This window comes from Aotus nancymaae, unplaced genomic scaffold (genome assembly GCF_030222135.1).
Source record: "Aotus nancymaae isolate 86718 unplaced genomic scaffold, 86718_ANA_hifiasm-v0.15.2.pri h1tg000051l, whole genome shotgun sequence".
NCBI classification, from domain to species: Eukaryota; Metazoa; Chordata; class Mammalia; order Primates; family Aotidae; genus Aotus; species Aotus nancymaae.
In genome coordinates, this window is record NW_026988465.1 from 25,233,534 (window position 1) to 25,243,538 (window position 10,005).

Sequence of the window (10,005 nt, forward strand, 5' to 3'; positions counted from 1 at the left end):
TAAGAGAAGTTGACTGCAAAGAAACAAAGGCTTGCTGGAGATTGTATAGAATAGTGTTTATGGTGTAAACTGAAGAGGGCTTTGTGCAGTGCTGATAACCTTGTGCCAAGGTTGAAGTGAGCTGTCTTGCAGGTGTGTGGTGATAGCTGAGCACAGGAGGGCTTGTGTCCTGGACCATGAAGAAAGGCAGATTTATGGCTTATCTGCTTTCTGTTCTTGCTTTCCCTTGGTCCTGCCAGCCTGACTCCTTTTCCCTAATTAGGACTCCAAGTTAACTTGGGCCATGCCCAGAAATGAGTGAAGACAGTCAGCCTGTGAGGCTAGAAGCAAGATGGAGTCAGCCACAGCCATGTCAGATTTATCTTACTCTCATAATTTTGCAAAGGCGTTTTCAGAGTAAAATAATTAAACACTTGGCGCTAATTGTTCAACAAATAAGACAAATGATAAAAAGCAACGATGTAGTGAACTTTATTGCTTGTTTATGTGCCAAATATCCTTCTAAAATATTTTGTGTGTACTTACTCATCAACTATATTGGGTTGGCTTATTACTATTTTCATTTCACATATGAAGAAAGTAATGCCAGTGGAGCTAGAGCAATTTGCTCCAGCTCCCTTAGCTATCAAGTGAAGCAGCTAAGATTTGCTCCAGCTCCCTTAGCTATCAAGTGAAGCAGCTAAGATTTGAATGCAGGCAATGTAACCTACTTCAACAAGGTCCCACTCAAAATGAACAGCAGTGAGGTCCAGACATGAGGGACAATTTTCCAATTATTTTATCTGGCTACTTATGGTACTTAGAGTAACATAGTAGGCACTTTGTAAATATTTCTCATTAAAAAGTAAAAAATAGGCCAGGCGTGGTGGCTCACGCCTGTAATCCCAGCACTTTGGGAGGTTGAGGCAGGCAGATCACTTGAGGCAGGAGTTTGAGACCAACCTGGTCACCATGGTGAAAACCTCATCTCTACTAAAAATACAAAAATTAGCCAGGCGTCGTGGCCCATGCCTGCAATCTTAGCAACTCTGGAGGCTGAGACATGAGAATAGCTTGAGCCCAGGAGGCAGAGATTGCAGTGAGCCAAGATCATGCCACTGTGCTGGAGTCTGGGTAACAGAGCGAGACTCTGTCTCAAAAAGGAAAAAAAAAAAAAAAAAAAAAGGTGGCAAGCATGCCTTTTGCAAATATCCAAATTTTTTGTTTGTAGCTACTAATGGCTTCGTTGTTCATGAATTCCTTATCTTGTAAAGTCAATTATAGAGCTGGAGATTTTTGGAATCTAGAGAAATTTTGTTTATCTACCTGCCTACTTCATTTATCTACATGCTTGAAACTGTAACACATTGTAAGTGCTCAAAAAACGTTTTACCACAGTTTAAAGCAAGACATTCAAAACTGATTGAAGTGGGTCACACGCATTATTCTTTGGCAGTGTTTTGCATTTGCATTGTCCTCCTCCTAAGAATTTACTTTTTAAAAGTAAGGAATCTGAGCAGGATGCAGTTAAACAATTTGTAATGTATCCAATTGTGTCCAACTGCTGTTATGTGTGGTGAGAATTTTTGGCAATTAGTGGGAAGACGGAGTTCCTCGTTAAGAAAACAATTTTTAGAAACAGCTGATTTTCTCAGGAAAACATCAGGCCCCACTGGGAGTCGAACCCAGGATCTCCTGTTTACGAGACAGGCGCTTTAACCAACTAAGCCATAGAGCCACGTGGAAACGTTGTTTAGAAGTGAATCTACTCATTTTACTTTGACAAAATGAGTTTATTGAGTGTTACCTGCTGTCTTCAAAAAATATGCCAACTTGATACTTCATTTCTTCAGTCGCTTTTAAAGACATACAAATACTCGGGGAAAGGTATCCAGCAGTTTACAGCGTCAAAGGATTTTTCTATTAATCCAAGAAAGACCATTACAGAAAGCTATACAATACATGAGGGCCATTAAGAGGAATATATTTATACATAATTTTTAAAACCCTTTGAATCTTGAAAGTCACTCGCTTAAGGTAGGCGAAGCTGTGAGATTTGCCGGAGGAAGAGCAGGCCTCTCTCGCGTGGAGCCGTGGGACTGGGTGCTAAGGCGGTCTTCAGCTGCAGGTGTCAGCCCGGTAGCTCCTCCTCGGGTCTTGTGACGTCATTCTCAGGAGGACAGGCAAGTTCTGTGTCACGTGGGGCCGCTCAGGAGGGTGCGGGGGTGGGGAGGGGCTGGGCCACCGGACTCCGCAGCTATGGGCTCGAGGTAGACACTTTAAGACTGACCAAGAAAAAAACATTTGGCGCAGTTTCTTCTCAGCCTTTCTTTCCTCCTGCTCCTCCTGCGCTTTTTTTTTTCTTTTTCCCGCAGTCATTTCTGAAAGTCAGTTCCAGAGAAGATAACGCGTTCTCCCCAGTAACCCGTCCTTGCCCCACGCCCCGCCCGGGGGTCCCGATTCTCATCCCTCCGGGGACTTGCACAGAGCCCGGCCCGCGGGCTTCGAACCGACTGCGGCTCCGCGTCCAGAAGCGGGCCCCGCGTCGGGCCGGGCAGAGCCGTGGGAATTGCGGTGCATCTGCGGGGCCCGGGGCCCCCAGGACAGGCGGGGACTGGGATGACTGAGGGGTGAGGGCCAGGGAGGCTGGGACTGGGGAGGGGAGACCCAGGACCGCCCAGAACGCTTCAGTGGAGTCGGAGGGGGTGGGACACAGCCTCTCCCGGCCGGTGGGATGCGGACACCCATCAAACGCAAACGGATTCCCGTCCTGGACTTTGGGAATTAAGGCCCTGAACACATCAGCAAAGAGTACATCTGTCTGTACAGACGTTTCTTTCCGCGTATTTCATAGTAAGGACTCTTTTAAAAAGCAGGGACTCGGATCCTAGGTGGGTACAGCTGGGAGGCTGGGAGTGGGGAACGGACGGTTGTGCTAGTTAAACGTAATTCCGCCGCCCACTCCTGAACGCAGCTGGCGAGAATGAGACGTCAACTCAGCGCCGGCTCAGTCCCAGAGCCAGGTAATCCACGGGGATTTTCAAGCGTTTTCTCAGTGACTGATTTTTTCTGGAAGCGAATGGATTTTTGTCTCCCTGCTTCACACCCAAGTAACGTAAAAGACAGCCCTGGGATCGAACTCGGGTCTCCTGGGTCCTGGTTGGCTGGAAGAGGGAAAACTAACAACCAGGAAGGAACTGTGTCTGTGATCTGTATTTGGAGGACTCATTACAGGGTGAGTGATCAGGACTGGTGCTTGGCAGGTGGGAATCTTTGAGATGGTCTGTGCACACAGTTTTAATTCTCCTTTTGCCAGTTTGGAGGACACGACATTCCCGATAAGTGAGTGTTAAAAGGGGATAGGGAAGGTCGTATACACACGGTCTAAAAGAATTGCTTTTCGTGGAGGCAAAGTGGCTAAGCAGTCCAGAGCGCTGGATCAGGGCTATCAACTCTTGGGGTGTGGAGGTTCTAGCCCGTTATTGAGCCACAGAAGTCCTGAAACCACTATGTGGTATTTGTTAAATAATGAGTTTTGATACTTAAAATAGAATTCCTGGAGTGAATTTTGTTTGGTTCTGTTGAATTCGTTATTCTTCCACACACTAGCCAGATTCTACTTATTAATATTTTATTTGATATGTTGATCTTTAGATGTATGAATTGAATTGTTCCCATTTGATTTTGTTTGTATTTTGCATTCTATTTATGTCAGGTGTTGGTAACCTTAATGAAAGGATTCGGCAGTTTTCCACTTCTTATGCCCTGAAACTATTCAACTGACAAGAATTTCCTGATTCTTGACAAGCTGACAGCACTGGGCTGAGAGAATGAGGAGTTTTCATGGGGCTTAGAAGTGAAAAGATTATGGACAGTCTTTTCATCTATCTCTGTGGTTATTAGTCTGTGAGGATGTATCACTTGAGTGTGTCATATAGTGTCTCAGATCCTCCCTTTCTTATTTGTTGAGAGATAATGATGCGGAAAGTTAAATGACTTACTGTTTATAACATTCTAGTATGATGCCTGGGACATGCAAGCCTTCAGTCAATGTTATTCATTATTGTCACATCAATATTGGCAATTTATCTTGTCCTAAATACTATCTCATTCACTATGCTTGGATTATCAGGGATTATCAGATACAGAGGTACAAAAGTTGTAAATAATATTTGCTTTTTACTTATGATGCATCTCTTCTCTCTTTGTAAATGTCTCCTCTCTCATCACTAATTTTGAATTCTAATTTTATATTTTCCCTTGATTTGACACTCCACAGATTTGTATTTCAGTTTTATTTACAAAAATACTTTCTTAGCTCTCCTACTGTGTAAACAGATTTTCTGTTAATTCCTTTCTTCTTCTCTCATTTGGTGTACTTTGTTGGTCTTTTATTTGCTTCTGAAGTGAAATACCAGTATTTCAGTTGTTTAAAATCTTTCTCATTTACTTAAAAAATGCACTTGAGTTACAAATTTTCCCCAGACCTGCTTTTGTAGCATTTGCTGAGAGGTAATGATGATGATCTATGCTCTCTTTTCCTGAGAGGTGATGATGATGATACATGCTGTCTTTTCCTGAGAGGTAATGATGATGATCCATGCTGTCTTTTTCTGAGAGGTAATGATGATGATACATGTATTGTCTTTTCCTAAGAGGTAATGATGATGATCCATGCTGTCTTTTCCTGAGACGTAATGACGATGATCCATGCTGTCTTTTCCTGAGAGGTAGTGATGATGATACATCTATTGTTGTTTCCTGAGAGATAATGATGATGATCCATGCTGTCTTTTCCTGAGACATAATGATGATGATCCATGCTGTTTTTTCCTGAGAAGTAATGATGATGATACATGTATTGTCTTTTCCTGAGAGGTAATGATGATGATACACGCTGTCTTTTCCTGAGACGTAATGATGATGATCCATGCTCTCTTTTCCTGAGAGGTAATGATGATGATACATGCTGTCTTTTCCTGAGAGGTAATGGTGATGATACATGCTCTCTTTTCCTGAGAGTTAATGGTGATGATACATGTATTGTCTTTTCCTGAGAGGTAATGATGATGATCCATGCTGTCTTTTCCTGAGAGGTAATGATGATGATCCATGTTGTCTTTTCCTGAGAGGTAATGGTGATGATACATGCTCTCTTTTCCTGAGAGTTAATGGTGATGATACATGTTGTCTTTTTCTGAGAGGTAATGACGATGATCCATGCTATCTTTTCCTGAGAGGTAGTGACGATGATCCATGCTGTCTTTCCCTGAGACATAATGATGATGATCCATGCTGTCTTTTCCTGAGAAGTAATGATGATGATCCATGCTGTCTTTTCCTGAGAGGTAATGATGATGATCCATGCTCTCTTTTCCTGAGAGGTAATGATGATGATACACGTATTGTCTTTTCCTGAGAGGTAATGATGATGATCCATGCTGTCTTTTCCTGAGAGGTAATGACGATGATCCATGATGTCTTTTCCTGAGAGGTAATGACGATGATCCATGTTGTCTTTTCCTGAGAGGTAATGACGATGATCCATGCTGTCTTTTCCTGAGAGGTAATGACGATGATCCATGCTGTCTTTTCCTGAGAGGTAATGACGATGACCCATGCTGTCTTTTCCTGAGAGGTAATGACGATGACCCATGCTGTCTTTTCCTGAGAGGTAATGACGATGACCCATGCTGTCTTTTCCTGAGAGGTAATGACGATGATCCATGCTGTCTTTTCCTGAGAGGTAGTGATGATGATCCATGCTGTCTTTTCCTGAGAGGTAGTGATGATGATCCCTGCTGTCTTTTCCTGAGAAATAACGATGATGATACATCTATTGTCTTTTCCTGAGACGTAATGATGATGATCCATGCTTTCTTTTCCTGAGACATAATGATGATGATACATGTTGTCTTTTCATGAGAGCTAATGATGATGATACATATTGTCTTATTGACATTATATTCCAGCTAGTCTGTAATTTCAGTTTTGATATTTTGAGGCAAGATATTTTTAGAAACATTTGACATTTTTAAAGTCTGACATTTTATATTTTTCTGCTTATATTTTGATGCTAATTTCTATCTCTATTTTCTAGTACAGCATTAATTTTCTAAATTTAAAAGTATTTTGATATTTTCTTACTGGACCATTGTATAATTCATGAATTTCTTGGGCAGTTTAAAAATTCTTTATTCTCTATACAGAATTTTGTGATGCCCATCAGGTCAATTTTTTATTGTTATTTGTCTTTTATAATATTATTTATTTCTTTGTCCACTGATAGTTCTAGAACAGAGAGTAGTAAATTGAAGCCAATTACTAAATTGTGTCTGTCTTTCTACTTGCATCTCTGCTGAATTTCTGTTGAATGAAAGATGCTGCTTTATTTTGAGCGTGAATATCAAAAAACAAAAATGTTTATCTCCACTTAAACTGTAACTTTTAGCATTTTGCAGTACCCATCTTTATTTAATGAGTGTTGTTCAAAATTCCACCTCACATGATTTTAAGTCCTTGAGTCCTTTCTCTTTGTTAGTTTGCCTGATATTTTTGTCTGTTCTTTGTTTTTAAACTTCCTGATTGTGGCAAGCTGTAAGGAGACCGTGGGCCAAGGTAGATGCAGGGAACAAAGTGGTTGGAAAGACTAGTTTTTTATTTTCACAGCATTTTGAAAGGCAATGACTCTAATTAAGAGATACTTAATCTTCACGGTGTATGTGGTCATAGCAAAAATTGTAATCGAGGTATTGAATATATCAAATGTGTCGCTCTGTAGAGAAGTTGTGGGAATGGAGTCTCTGATTCTAGCCAAGAACTTCCCCGATGCTCGAGTAAAATATGTTCCCAACCTGAAAATCTAGTGCAGGTGGAAGACTCAGTCTTTTAATGTTGATGCTTTCTGTGTTCCATCTTTGGTTGCCCTTTTTTCTGAGCTGGTATTCAGAGGAATATTCCATACACTTCTATGTTTCAACCTTCCAAAATACACTTAGAACTTCCAAATATCTTGCAGAGAACTTTTTAGAATACCATGTGATTATAGCCAACTGCCTACAAGACTTTTCCGCCTTAGTATCTGATACACACCCTGGCGTGTCAAGTTCCTCCTGTTACTGCTTTTCTTTTTGAATAGCACCACAATGTATTCTGTTAAACTGAAAACTGTAATTCCTGTAGATGACTCTCTTTGTCCCCTCATGCATTTTTTTCATCAAGTGAATATGATGTCACTGCTGTTTAGACTCAAATAGTGATCCTTCCCTAACTAGTCATGGCAATCAGTATGACATTCTAAGCAGAACTTGCTATTGTGAAAACAAAATTTGATGGAATTGAGAGTTTTTGCTCTTCAGTTAAACTATTAGTGAGTCAGTTATGCCAAATGTAAAGTTTTACTTTTAATTTGTTAATTGTTTTGTCTCTAGAGAAGCTTTTATTCTAAATAGAGAGATATAAACCTGATGTTTTGATGAACATATAAAAAATGTGAATCAAGTTTGGCATAAAGAGATAGTTAAATTTGCCAAAAAATCTTATGAGAAATAATTATAAATGATGGCATATATTATGCCAAATTTATTCTTTTTTACATGAGGGGAAATGAGGACATTGACCTGATTAGTTTGGACTCTCAAGAGCAGAGTTGAACCATAATCCCCACAGCATCTCTAAATCCTGAGACAAGCTTTTCATCCCCACATTCATGCTGTTTTCTGTCCCCTCTGTCCCCCAACTGAAGGGGCGCCTTAAAATGTAGGGTGGGTTTGAATTTGGTTCTTAACAAAGGACCCAATTATGGAGGATTTGGAAAAGTCTTTTTTTCCCCTGGGCCTTATACCCCATGCATATAATGCAAGGCCACATCAATTGTCCATGCACTCTTAAGTTGCAAGGAGACAAGTTGGAATAAAGGGTTTAAAATCTGTTTATATTTGGGGCTCAGATAGGGTCTGTGAAAATGCTGGTTTAAGAAAGCAGAAAGTGGGTGACTTCAGAAGTCCTTGATAGCAGATATTGAGAGCTTTGTTTTTACATAATGTTGCAAATTGTGAATACAGATTAAAGCCAGAAGGTGCCCACGTACCCTTAGAACTCTTAAAATTCATTGGTTGATGGAAATTAACTTTTTTAAGCTTTTTTTTTTTTTTTAAGTGAGTCTCTGTCAGCCAGGCTGGAGTGCAGTGGCACAATCTTGGCTCACTGCAACCTCCGCCTCCCGGATTCAAGACAGTTTCCTGCCCCAGGCTCCTAAGTAGCTGAGATTATAGGATCCCATCCGTCAACACATCTGGTTAATTTTTGTATTTTTTAGTGGAGATAGGGTTTCGCTATTTTGGCCAGGCTGGTCTCAACTCCTGACCTTCAGTTATCTGCCTGCCTTGGCCTCCCAAAGCAGTGGGTTTATAGGCATGAGCCACAACTCCTGGCCAGTTTTTCAAACATTATATTAGGTTTTTAAAATGGATTATTAAAGCCCTCAATAATTCCTCTCCTCCTCTGGTGGGAAGTTACAGTTTGAGGACTCAATTTTTCTCTAATAAGAGAATAGAAAAATTGAATGTTATTTAGCTTTATCATTCATCTTTCTGCTCCTTTCCAAATAACACTCTTGTTTGTTCCCTTGAATATTCTATTTATGCTATCTGTAACGTCTTCCATGTTACTAATGTACTTGTATGTGTATTTAACACAACTTATGAATTCTGCCTCTGTCTCACAAGCTACTTATTAATTTATCTAAACTTAACACCTCTTGTGAATTTTGCCTTATCTTGGAAGCTATTAGCTTACGTACTATCTATATTGATTTTATCTATCCAATTTGTTTTCCTATTTCCTATATCTAAATATGATAAAGTTATACAGCAAACTTATATTTCAGGAGCCATTGAGCTTAGAATTGTTTTTGGAATGGGAGCCCTAGAAAGTCAGTATTCTAAGTAGAAATGGCTCTGAGGCTCTGCAGATAAAGAAAAAGCTCTCTTCGCCAGGTGTAGAGTGTCTTCAAATGTAATATAATTAGGTGATAATTCCATTTCTACTAACTTGTCTGGTTGGAGGCAAAGACATACAAAGGAAACCGGAAAGAGAGAAAAGAGTAAACACCTGGAAAAGGGGAAGATCTTTGAGTTATCTTTGCCTTAGTTCCTCTGAAGTTACAATCTAAAAATTGGTATAAGCTCTGTATACACCCTAGGTGGCACTCTGAGGTTATAAAATGGTTCATATGGTGAGTTGAGGCCACTGTGTTTTATTTTACTTTATTTTTTTGAGATAGGGTCTCATTCTGACCTCAGCCTGGAGTACATGATGCAGTCTCTGTTCACAGAAGCCTTGCCCTCCTGAGCTCAAGTACTCCTCCCACCTCAGCCTCCTTAGTAGCTGGGACTGTAGGTGTGTGCCACCATGCCTGGCTGATTTTATTTTTTGTAGGGATGGGGTCTCACTATGTTGCATAGTCCGGAACTCCTGCATTGGCCTCCCAAAGTGTTGGGATTACAGGCATGAGCCACCACTCCTGACCCCACTGTATTTTAAAGGCCAAAAGGAGCCTGAAAGAATTAAAACTAGTTTGCTCTTCTTTTACAAGAAATCAAGAAAAGGTAGACAGTCAATATGGTTTCATAGGGAAAATTTTAGAGGGGCATGGAATCCCTGTCCAGGAACTTCATAGAGATTCAAAGAAAAGAAAGTTTGTAACCTAAAACTTGAAAGAGCAAGAGAAAACTTGCAGTCAGAGCAATGCCAGGTGGAGGTCAGGAGGGGGAGGGGTAAAGAAAGAAAAGAAAAGAACTTTTTTTTTTTTTTAATCCAAATCACAATGTATTTGAAAATATATATTAAAGAAAATTTATTTTGGCCTTTGGTAAAGTGCTGAGAAAGACTTTATTTAAGAGTATTGCAATTAGGGAGAGAGACTGATCTCAACTCTGAATACTCTGAACTGAGACAAATGGGGATTTACAGCCAATAGGCAGAGTGGAGGGGTCTTAGATGATGGAAAATTACTAAGCACAGATA

General features: G+C 40.3%; 1 non-coding gene across 1 annotated transcript; it reads right to left on the minus strand.

Moving 5' to 3' along the window:
- Positions 1–1,643: 1,643 nt before the first annotated feature.
- On the minus strand, positions 1,644–1,717 carry TRNAT-CGU (transfer RNA threonine (anticodon CGU)). Its single transcript has one exon. It is a non-coding gene; the product is annotated as a tRNA-Thr (tRNA).
- Positions 1,718–10,005: the final 8,288 nt, after the last annotated feature.